Below are 12,351 nucleotides of genomic sequence, written 5' to 3'. Positions count from 1 at the left end.
TGTTGCTTTTGCTTTTGGTGTCAAATCCAAAAAACTCATCACCAAGACCAACATCAAGGAGCTTACCACCTATGTCTTCTTTCAGGAATTTTATGGTTTTAGGTCTTGTGTTCAAGTCTTTAATTCATTTTGAGTTGATTTTGGGGTGTGATTAATTTAGTGGTCCATGTTCATTCTTTTGCATGTGGCTGTCTGGTTTTCCCAACACTATTTATTGAAGAGACTGTCCCTTCCCCATGGTATATTCTTGGCTCCTTTGTAGTAAATTAATTGACCATATTGTGTGAGTTTCTTTCTGGGCTGTCTATTCTGTTCCATTGATCTATGTGCTTGATTTTATGTCAGTACCATACTGTTTTGATTACTAGAGCTTTGTAATATAGTTTGAAATCAGGAAATGTGATGCCTCCAGCTTTGTGCTTCTTTCTCTAGTTGGCTTCAGCTATTCAGGGTCTTTTTGTGGTTCCATACAAACTTTAGGATTGTCTGTTCTATTTCTGTGAAAAAAATGCCATTGGAATTTTGAAAAGGATCTTGCATTGAATCTGTAGAATACTTGGGTACTATGGACATTTAAATAACATTAATTCTTCCAATCTGTGAGCATGGACTATCTTTCAATTTATTTGTTTCCATTTATTTCCATCAATTTCTTTCATCAGTGTCTTATAGTTTTCAGTATACAGGTGTTTCTCCTCCTTGGTTAAATTTATTCCTAGGTATTTTGCTCTTTTTGATGCACTTGTAAGTAGGGTTGTTTTCTTAATTTCTCTTTCCAATAGTTTGTTGTTAGTGTAAGAAATGCAACTGATTTCTGTGTATTGATTTTGTATCCTGCAGTTTCACTGAATTTGTTTATCAGTTCTAACAGTTTTTTGGGTGGAACCTTTAGGGATTTTAAAATATATAATCTCATGTCATCTGCCAAGAGACAGTTCGACTTTTTCCTTTCTGGTTTGGATGCCTTTTATTTCTTTGTCCAGCTTAATTTTCCTGGCTAGAACTTCTCACACTACGTTGAATAAAAGTGGCAAGAGGGTGCATCCTTGTCTTGTTTCTGATCTTAGAGGCAAAGCTTTCAGCTAGATCATATTTTACTGCAGTATTTTTTTTTTAAATCAAACTGACAAACTGTGGCCTGTGGGTAGCCGTCTGTTTTTGTCAATAAAGCCTTACTTCTAAATTAAAACAGAACTCTTGTTTACACTCATACCAGCAAGTATATGAGTTCTGGAATGTTTCTATACCTTCACTGACACACCAATAAATGGTTCATGTTCCTAGCATTGTGTATTTTTCCTTTGCTTTATAACAGGTCAACACTATGCAGCTTTGGATCTAACTTTAGAAAATAGAACATTACTGAAAATGTAAAGAAAAAGCTCTCTATAAAATGACCAGCTGATAAAGTGAGTCTTGGATCTGTTCCCCTCAAACTACATAGTGACACCAGGTAACAAAACTATGTAACAAAGTTCTTTGCTACACAAAGTGTTTTAGGATATACTCTTGAAGAGGGGAGGGTAGAGCTCAGGGGTAGAGCGTGTGCTTAGCATGCGAGGTCCTGGGTTCAATTCCCAGTATTTCTGTTAAATAAATAAATAATCTTAATTACCTACCCCCCACAAATAAAATAAAATAAAATAAAATAAATAAAATAAATAAAATACATATACATACTACTGAACCTTAGAAATCACCAAGAGAGCGAGCGGAAGGCCCCCAGAGCTTTGCTGGGCCCACAAGTGGCCCATTCAAGGCGGAGTCGCTATGACGCCTGAGAGCCCCGCCCCGTCAGTCACGTGATCTCTCTCTCTCTCTTCGCTAATACGCACATTCTTAGACGAAGGACGTTCATAGGAATTGTGCGCACATCAGAATGATGGTGCCCTGCCACAGTCGGCAGCGGTTTTCAGTTTTGAACGCTAGCACTTAAGAGAGAAACCGAAATAATTCATGATAAGGCTCCTGAGAATGTAGATCTCAATACAGAGTTTTTTCTCCCTTCAGTAACTCTTTAGGGCCCAGAAATGTTAACCAGCAACACTGCAGCTGCCTTTTTCTGTCTCTACGAGAAAGGCAGAGAAAATCGAAGAAAGAGCTTTGCATCTGATTGACGAAGGACCCGCAGGCGCGGCCGCCCCTCCCCTCCTGCGGGAGGACCCGCCCCGCGCGCCCCGCGGCGGCTCCCCGCCTCGTTAAGCGTCCGCCCTGGGGCACGTCGCTCGCCTGGGCGGCGCTTCCATCCCACCCCCAGCCTCGTGGGGCTCTTGTGCGGAGTGAAGGACTCCCGCAGGCAAAGCGCTTAGAATGTCCGTAGTGCGCAGTAAGTGCTCAGTGAATGACGGCTGTTACTAGCTGTTAGAGGTGGTTACGCAAGTCTAGGTGAGACCTGCAGGCCGTGCGAACAAGATTAACAGGCCCGGAAAAGCAGGTGGCTGCGGGGCTGGGGTGGGAAATGCTAACTACATCCACCTTTCTCCCACTCCCGGTGAGGACAAAGGCTGGACCCCATCCTTGGCTCGCCGCTCCTTGTGTTTCACATGCTCTCCGAGGAGTGGTGACTCCCAAACCGCTCTCTCTGGTACCTCCGCCCCAGGTCAGAGCCTCATCAAATTCACCTGGTCTCCCTGCCTCCAGATGGATGAGTCCTCTCAAGTCCACCACCTCCCCACTCCACCGCCCCCTCCCCCCATCAAAACTTTCAGGGACATCTTCCTGCTTAAACCATGGCTTCTAACCATGACTCGGTAACCTCCCCATCAGGCCCGGGCTCATCTCTCTGACTTATTTCTCAGCACTGTCTGGCTTGCCCTTTATTCTCTAGCAGCACTACAGTGCTCATGGTTTCCATGTCCACGGAATGTTGGTTCCATGTCTGGGGTCATGCAGTTCCCTGTGCTGGTAATGCCTTCCTCCCCTTTACCTGGCTCCCGTCCAATGGCATGTCCTCCAGAAAGCCTGGCCAGACCTTCCTCTCTCCCTCAAAATGAATTAGATCTCCTTCCTCTGGGAGACTGTCTTTGTCTTTCATGCAGCAAATCATTGCCCCTGCTACAGAATATTACAGTTATGCACTCCTCTCCCTAGACTGTGAGCTCCTGGAAGCTGGGAAATGTATCTTATTCATCTTTGAATCCTGAGTGCTTAATATAGGGCCTGGCACTTCACAGGCACTTAGGAAGTAAATACTGAATGAATTAATATTTTTGACCTTCCCCTGCCCCCGTACACCTTGAGACTGAGTGCCATTTGAAGAAACTAGATGAATGTAAATATGGACACTAGCTGTAAGCATTTTTGTTATTCTTACTGAGAGATGGGGCCCTGGGAAAGGAGGGTAATTTTTACCTCGCTCCGGTACACACCCAAAATGGGAGGAGGCAAAGCCAGGACAGGCTCATATCTAAACCCACGCCCTTTCGGCCCATCTCATGAGATTTAGAGCCAAGTTAGCAGTGGAGTCAATAAAAGGAAAAGCTCACGCACCATCAGGCTCTTTAGGCATCGCGATGGTTACCTGGGAAGCTTGCTTAAGCTCCTTTCTGAAAATTATTCAGAATAGAATACACAGACCCTTCTAATTCAGAAGCTGGCAGCCCCATAAATATTCAATCAATTTCAATATTAACCATCTCTGGGGAGAATTTCTTTGGCCAATAATCTGTGAGAGCAACATTTCTCATTTAACATCATTAATCATGGTGCCTTCATCATTACGTAGTGGATGGAATATGTATTTACTGGTCACGTGGATTTTGTCTTTGCCTCTGTCCACTTGGCTCTCCAGCTTTATGAACAACATTGACTACAGCCTCTTCACGATCACCTGCAGGGGTTTCCCTTCTCATTTACTGTCAGATATCTGGTTACAGGTCTCCAGGCTCACAGGCCCACAGCTCCTTGCACCACACACCGGAGCAAAAAGTGGGACAATCCATTTCCACTTGAAAACATAAATAATAATGGTCCTGGTTGTTAGTAAAACTGTGAAAGTGGCTTTTTACCCCCAATAAAGTAGAACTCCATCACTTAGTTTTATGTATCATGAAATTGTGACATAAAATCCGTAATGATCCTTCTTTAAAATACTGTGCTTCTTGGTATCCGTGCTAGGAAACAAATTTCACAGTCCAGCACACCTTGTAGAATTTTCAAGAGAAATTAGTTGAGCTAGTAGAGAAAACAAAAGCATGTCACCTCAAATATTTACTTCGGCGTGAACCCGAGTGTCCCTGTGTTCCAGGTTAGGGTCATCAGCCCTGAAGGCTGAAGTGAGGGGATGGGAGCGGGGGGGCTTAGTCCAAACTCCTCTCTGTCCCCATTCCTACTTCCCCTCCTGTGCGTCTTCTCTTTTTTGTGTTAATTTTAGAAAAAGCGCAAATAAGCAACTGGTGTTTGCAGTCCTTTTACCTCTGAATCTGGCATCGCACGCATTGCGTGGGGGAGGGTTTAGGAGACACCCCCACCCCGAACCCCGCTTTCCTGGTTCACATTCAGGAGCCCAAAGCCTGGACGGTCTGTTTCTCTTGACAAAAGAACAGTGTCTGCAGGTCAGAGGATAACTGAGAAGCCTATTTATCTTCCCCAGAGACTTTGACCAGCCACTTCCCCTTTCTCAGTCTCCTGGAAGGCCTTGTACAGCCTTGCCCAGCCCTGTGTGGTGGGCTGTCTCTGCTGCCCCTCTCAGAGCCTCTGGGGATCCCCGTTTTCACAGTTGCTTTTTTATAAACAGACACGCAGGGGGCTCATTAAATAAACAGATGAATGAGGTCTCGGCGCCATCGCCCTTCTAATGACCTTTCGACCTAAGGGAGATACTTGGGCCTCAGGAGCAAAACGAGGAGCCCTCAGAGCCTGGGCCCTTTCCCCCTCCCGATGTGGGGCCCTGTGGGGCGGGCGGTGGCCCGGGTGCGCAGCTAGCGTGCTGAGGACTTAGCCTTCCTGGCTTTCAGTGGGCATTCTCCTTCCAGAACACGCCACGTGGCAGGGCGATCGCCTCGCCTACAGAGAGCACTGAGCCTCGGGGCTCTGGCCTGCCGACCTGGAGTGTAACAGGGACGGGAAGCTCCCAGAGGGCTCTGTGCATCCTGACGCTCAGGGAAATTTGGGGAAAGGTTGAGGGGAAGGGGCTGCAGGGAAGCAGAGGCCACGTTCTACAGGTGGCCTCCTTGATGGGGACTGTGGTGGGACCGAGCCTGCGGGCTGAGTGGCTGGTGAGGATAAAGTGGGTGGATGGGGGAGGGCGGCTTGTAGCAGTGCTACTGCTGCAGGGAAACTGGGCAGGAGAGAATGGCTGTGTCCCAGGCCTGGGGTGCGCTCCTGGGGTGCTCCCCACCGGGTGAGGGTCCTTGGCTTCTCACAGGAAAGAATTCAAGAGAAGCCACAGTACAGTGAAAACAAGTTTACTTATAGAGATACACATTCCATAGACAGAATGGGGTCCATTGCAGAAGAGGGAGCAGCCCCAGCGCATGGGGTCATCTAGGAAAGTGAGAGTGGCCCCCGGGTGAGGGCGTGGTTGGTTTTTACGAACTGGGTAATTTCATACGCTAACAAGTGGGAATATTATTCCAACTGTTTTGGGGAAGGGGAAGGGGTGGGGATTTGCAGGAATTGGGCCCCACCCCCACTGCTTGGCCTTTCCCAGCCAGCCAGGGAACTGACCTGGCACCTGTGGGGGTGTCATTTAGCAGCTGGTGTGTTACAGCGAGCCTATAATGAGGCTCAAGGTCTACTGGGAGTTGAATCGTCTGCCATCTTGGGCCTAGTTGGTTCTAAACAGTTTTTTTCTTACCCTCAATGGCTGTGTCATTCTTTTCACCAGAATGTCCTTTCTTTTCAAGGTTGAATATCTTTCCATTGTGTGGATATGCCACATTTTGTTTATCTATTCATCTATCCATCAATATCCATTCATGCTTCAGTTCCTCCCACCTTTTGGCCATTGGGAATAATGCTGTCGTGAACATGGGTGTATAAATATCTGTTTGAGTCCCTGCTTTCAGTTCTTTTGGGTCTATACCCAGAAGTGGAGTTGTTGGTAATTCCATGTTTAACTTTTTGAGGAGGTGCCAAAGAAATCTCCCTTTTTATATAGCAAGAAAGGATTCTAGAGGGTGGGGAGGTGGGGAGGTGGGATGGTGGTTCTAAGAATCAAGAAACAAGCCCCCTTAGGAAGAAGGTTAACTGAGTTTGTCGGTCCTCTCTGTAGGTGGTGCCCTCTGAGCCACCCCAGCAGGGGGTAACCCTCATGTCTTTCTTATCCAACTGATTTCTCAGCCCTTCCAAACTGCATGAACAGGTACTGAAGGCTTGTGCAAAATAGCTGCTTGAACTTTTCTCTCTGCTGCACCCCTCCCTGTACCTCTGACATGTTCTAACGTGTCCTTCTCTCAGCTCTAATAATAATAGTAGACAACCTATAAACAGGGGAAATAGTTAATGCGGCTTATGTTTTCCTGTTGATCTGTTTTAAAGAGTACAATAACTCTTTTATTTTTCATCGAAGTACAGTTGGTTTGCAATGTTGTGTTAGTTTCTGGTATACAGCATCGTGGTTCAGTTATACATAAATATTCTTTTTCATATTCTTTTTCACTACATGTTAATACAAGTTACTGAATATAGTTCCCTGTGCTGTACAGTAGGACCTTGTTGTTCATCTATTCTGCACGCAGTAGTTTGTATCTGCTAATCCCAAACTCCCAGTTTATCCCTCCCCCTCCCTTTTCCCCTTTGAGAACCATGTTTGTTTTCTATGTCTGTGAGTCTGTTTCTGTTCTGTAAATAAGTTCATTTGTGTCACATTTTTAGATTCTACATATAAGTGACATATGATATTTGTCTTTCTCTGACTTACTGCACTTAGTATGACAATCTCTAGGTCCATCTTCACTGCTGCAAATGGCGTGATTTCATTCTTGTTGTGGCTGAGTAGCATTTCACTGTGTATATATACCACACCTTCTTTATCTAGTCATCTGTCAATGGATATTTAGGTTGTTTCCATGTCTGGGCTGTTGTAAATAGTGCTGCTGTGAGCACTGGGGTGCAGGTATCTTTTAAAATTAGAGCTTTCTCTCTCTCTATATATGCCCAGGAGTGGAGTTGCTGGATCGTAGGGTAACTCTATTTTTAGTTTAAGGAGTCTCCATGCTGTTTTCCGTAATGACTGCACCTAATCTCATTCCCACCAGCCGTGTAGGAGGGCCCCCTCTCCTCCACAGCAACTCTTTAGGGATAAATGGCTTATTCTCCCTTGCATTTACTGTCATTAGTTTAATGCCAATTTAGTACCATTTATCTTGAGCAGATAAAAGATTGAAACTTTTCTCTTTTTTTGTCTGACCTATAGTAACCTATGGTATCTGTCTCATTCCCTTTTGTGCACTGGTTACCAGGAATCTAGGCTGAATTCAGAGCCCAACTATAATAACCAGCTCATCTCAGGTAACTGGTTATATTCATCCATTTACAGAGTCCCTATTGTATTTTCAATCTTGTAAATTACCCTATTTTTTATTATGTTTACATTTGGAAAACTCTCTTGTGCCCTTTCAGAACTAGGCAGGGTATAAATTCTAAATAAATGGAAGTAACACCACACCTTTATGAAGTTAACCCTTTCAAACTACCTGGGTCCCACTTGGTGTATCGGTGTAACAGGGTAACAGAACCGCACAGTCTCTTCAAGACGGAAATATCTCAGAGAAAACCTAGTTTACTGTTTGTGTGGCCCTAACTGACCTGTTTATCCCACAAAATCAGGACCTCCCTCTGAGACCTCTGAGGGAGGATGATCGGCTACTGAAAATGTACATCAGGCATTTTGGAATCTGCTTCAGCTTTCAAGCTGTTTGATATCACTCTGTGACTCAGGAGAGTGTTTTTTGTTTATTTGTTGGAGGGGTAATTCGGTTTATTTATTTGTTTCTTATTTGTTTATTTAATGGAGGCACTGGAGATTGAACCCAGAACCTTGTGCACATTAACCACACGTCTACCACTGAGCTGTACCCTCCCCGCAAAGAGCGTTTCCGTGGTTGAGACCTGTGAAGGTTCTCTGTCTTCCAGATGAGTCACTTGTATCCTATTTGTAACAAAGATCTCTAAGTCCCAAATAGGCCCAAGGTAGTTCTTCCTCCAGAAAGCTTTCAGGAAGAAAACATTAGCTCAGTCCATCAAGCCCCGGTAGGTAATCACACAGCAGTGGTATTAAGTGAGGCAGAAAATACCATGAGAAATGCATGTAACTCTTGGCCAGGGGAGTCTTCACAGGTATTCAAAATACTTCAGGGCCTTTTGTTGTGTTACAGCGTGAAACCAAGCTAACAAACCTTTCACCATAGAGAAGGAATTTTTTTCCCTGGAGGTGTACGTTGATGGTGACTTTATTAGCAACAGCTTTCAGACCGTTTTCGTGTTCTGTCTGTCCCTTTCACCTTTACAGCTCTTCTGTTGGGTGTGTCACTGGCTTAAACCTCGGCTGACACAAGAATGGTAAAGACCATTAACCTACCCTCGTTTCACCGAGGGTGGCTGGGCGGGTCGCAGACGCGGCCAGACAGTGCTAGACGTCACAAGCAGGGATTGCAAGCACTGCTCATTGGGAGGATATTTATCAAGAGGACACGAAATACATTAGAACGGACTTACAACTATTTGTTTAGGAACTACTTACAAAGCCTGTGCCAGGTGCTTGCGTGTTCAGCTGGGCGTGGACATGGAGACCCATAAGGCATGCGATAATCTCTCTTATAAGCATCCACTTAAAATTTTTTAACACATTTTTCTTGTGTTTTTTTTTTCTTTTTTTGGAGGGGGGGAGGAGGCGATTAGGTTTGTTTGTTTGTTTATGAATGGAGTTACTGGAGATTGAACCCAGGACCTTGTGCATGCTAGGCGTGCACCCTACCACTGAGATATACCCTCCCCTCTGTAAGCATCCACTTTAACAGCCATTGTTCTAGGCTTCACCATGATGTTATAATATGAAGTTGTTTAGCTATAATCTGTGCCCAGAATATACCGTAATTAGCACCACTTGCTGGCTTCAGCAGTAACACTGAAAGTTCTGAGCTAATAATACAATTCATGACAGTAATTCAACAAATATTTGTTGCACATTTTCTCTATAGACTATACGCACGTCCGTGCATCTCACATACACTCACACACACAAACAGCAGCCTAGTAAGCAGTTAAGAGCATGGAACTGGAAGTTAAACTGCTTACTGCCACCATTGAAAAGCAGTGGGAAGTCTCAGATTTCTTATCTACAAAATGGACACAAACACTTACCTGGCAGACTTGCTGTGAAGATGAAATACGATAATGTTTGCAAAGTGCTAACCTAGGACCCGGCTTAAATGCTTCGTAAAAGGTAACAATTTATTGTTTTTATGTATACATATAGATGCCCATGTATTGGTTAAAAAAATACTAATTCAGAAATCCATAATCAGCATGGGGTTAAAAAGATGACAATATTTTAAAATCAAAATTAAAAAAAAAAAAAGAGTAATAGCAGGAAAAGAAAAAGGAGAGAGACAGAAGTCAGCATCAAAGAAGGGCAGAAGTCCCTCACTGAACTACACCATGAGTTTGGTGCATTTGTAACCAGAGGGTGGGTGACAGTGGCTAGGCTCAGGACTCACACTTTGGTGTTTAGTTTGGTTCTGTGTCCTCCAAGAACTGCAGAATTCTCAAAACCAGAGTAATGATGACCCTCGCGGAGGTGCTCTCGGGCCCTCCCCTCTGCAGGAGAATCATGGCGCTCTGACTCATGGGAGCCACCACAAGAATCACTAACTGGAAATCCCAGCCGCAGCCACACTGCAAAGGCATCGGACTTGTTTTGCCAAATTCCCCATGTGATCCAAGCATGGCCACCCGCCAAAGAGCCAGAGGCAGGGAGGGCCACTCGCCTTCCTGGCAACACAGAGACTGCCTGGCCCCTCGCCGCAGGGGAAAGCTTACAAGAAGCCCTTTCCAATGCCGACTTGGCTCTGACAAGCACAGCTGTAGTGCCAGGGTGCCTGGTGCATCGTCCCCCGTGGCCACGTGTCTGCTCTTCCACGGGGAAGTTGTGTTGTGAGGTTCTTGTGGTGCACGAAGCTATTCCTCCACCATCTGCTCCTGTGGCTTCATCCGGTGACATGCGAGAATGCAGCAGAGTTTGCCTTTGCCATCCAGTGGGGTTTCAAGCTGTTTGACTCAACTGTGCAGGTTCTTACAATGCCAGGAGCGTGATTCTGTCTGAAGTCAGCAGGACGGAAGCCAGAAGTTAACCACGAACAAGTGACCCCATTTGCAAAACAGCGCGGAGGATTCCAGTTTCACTGCAGCAAGAGTTGATGGTTGCTAATTAGCCTGCAGGGAAGATGCCTACAGCATGACGACCAAAGGGAAGAGCTCCTTGCTCACCTGAAAAAGGTAATGTGTTTCTGAGACATCCCAGCGGCAGCCGAGTGTGTGGGCAGGGCAACTTTGGGGTCAGGCTGGGTACAGGCTGAGAGCTGAGAACCACTGGAAAAGGTGATTAGCAGATGAATTGCTGGCAGCCCTGGTGCTCGCAGGAGTTGCTTCCTCCAGACTGCTGCCCAAAGGAAGGAGAGTGAAGATATTCCTCCGGAGTAGGGTGAGCCAGTGCCCCTCACTGGAGAGATGCCGGCTCTGGTTCTTGGATGTCAGGAAACTGACATTGCTTATCTTGGGTGTGGCATAGTCACAAGGACTTACGCAATAAGTGGGTGCATGTGGGCTCATGGGATGCTGTCAGACAAGGTGCCTCCAACCCACCTCATCCAAAATGCACCTTCTCCTCCTCCCCACCCCTCACTGCTAGTCCTCATTAAGCCATCAGCCTCTGTTATATTCCTGATCTATGCTAAGGATGTCTCATGGCCCTCTATCTTGGAGGCTGGAGACTGGTCTAGGAGAAGGAGGGAGCCAGCCCAGAACTAAGGCTTGGAGTGGGGAATTACGAAGGGATAAAGAAGAAATTCCAAGGCTGGAGCTGTAGGGGAAGGGCAGGCTGCGGGTGAGATCTGAGGGAAAGCCAGGAGGAGGCAGAGCGCCTGCCACATGGGCTGAGGACAGTATGGGATCCAGGGATTTAGAGGTTGGGAGGTAAGAGCAAGCCCAAGGAGGGTCAAGGTCGGAGGGAGTGTTGAGCAACTGTTCTGATGCAAGAGACCTGGAGAGCTCGTGGGTGGGTCAGCCGGGCTGGGGGATGTGGATGAAGAAGAGGAAAAGACAGAAATGGATGAAGAGACAACTCCATCCACTCAGAAGCCAAGTAGCCTGGGTTGCCCTCCTCGCTGCCCACCTCCTGCTGGTCCCCACAGCCCTCTCCATGCCCACATCCTCTCAGCCTGCTCATTCCCACCCCCCTTTCTCTCTCTCTCTCTCTCAGGATATTGCAAGAGTCTCCCCGCCTCGGGCCTCTTTCCCCTCCCACCCACTCCTCACACAACGGCTGAACGTTATCTTTCCAAAACGCAAGCTTGGTCAGGTCCCCAAGTTTAAAGGACTCCTGTGGCTTCCCGCTTCCTGCAGAATAAAGCCCAAACTCGCTGCATGTCATGCAGGAGCCAAAACCTACTCTCTGCCCCCCCCAGCCCCCGCCATTGCAGCTTCGTCTCCTGTAGCTAACCTGCAAGTGCGCCGTCACCTGCAAGTATCTGGTCACGTGGATTCTTTGCTCTTCCTTGAACATGACCTTGTTAATTGCCTTCCTACTTCCAGAAGCCCTCAGCCTAGAATACCTTTTCCTTCTGTCCTGCCTGCCAAACCTCTCGTCATCTTTCAAGACAAAGCCACCTCCTCTGAGAAGCCTTCCTTACACTCCTCCCTCCAGATCAGGGTTAACTGTTCTCTCCTGTTCTGTGTGTGTGTGTGTGTGTGTGTGTGTGTGATAAAATATATGTAACATGGAATTTACCATTTGAACCATTGTTAGTGTATAGTTGTGGCATTAAGTACCTTCACATTGTGTGCAACCATCACCATCATCCATCTCCAGAACTTTTTCATCCTCCTCAACTAATACTCTGTCCCCATTAAACACTGACTCCCCACTCTTTCCTCCCTCTGGCAACCATCATTCTCCTCTGTCTCCGTGAATTTTACTCTAAGTGCCTCATAGGAGTGGAATCACATCATGTATTTCCCTTTGTGGCTGGCTGGTTTCACCCAGCGTAACGTCTTCCAGGTTCATCCATGTTGCAGCAGGGTCTCAGAACTTCCTTCCTTTTAAAGGCTGAATTGTATTCCATTGTTGCATGCACCGCATTTTGTTTATCCATTCGTTCATCTGTAGATACTGGGGTTGCTTCCACCTTTTGA

Source organism: Vicugna pacos, chromosome 11 (genome assembly GCF_048564905.1).
Source record: "Vicugna pacos chromosome 11, VicPac4, whole genome shotgun sequence".
Lineage (NCBI taxonomy): Eukaryota > Metazoa > Chordata > Mammalia > Artiodactyla > Camelidae > Vicugna > Vicugna pacos.
Note: the sequence above shows the minus strand (reverse complement) of the source record.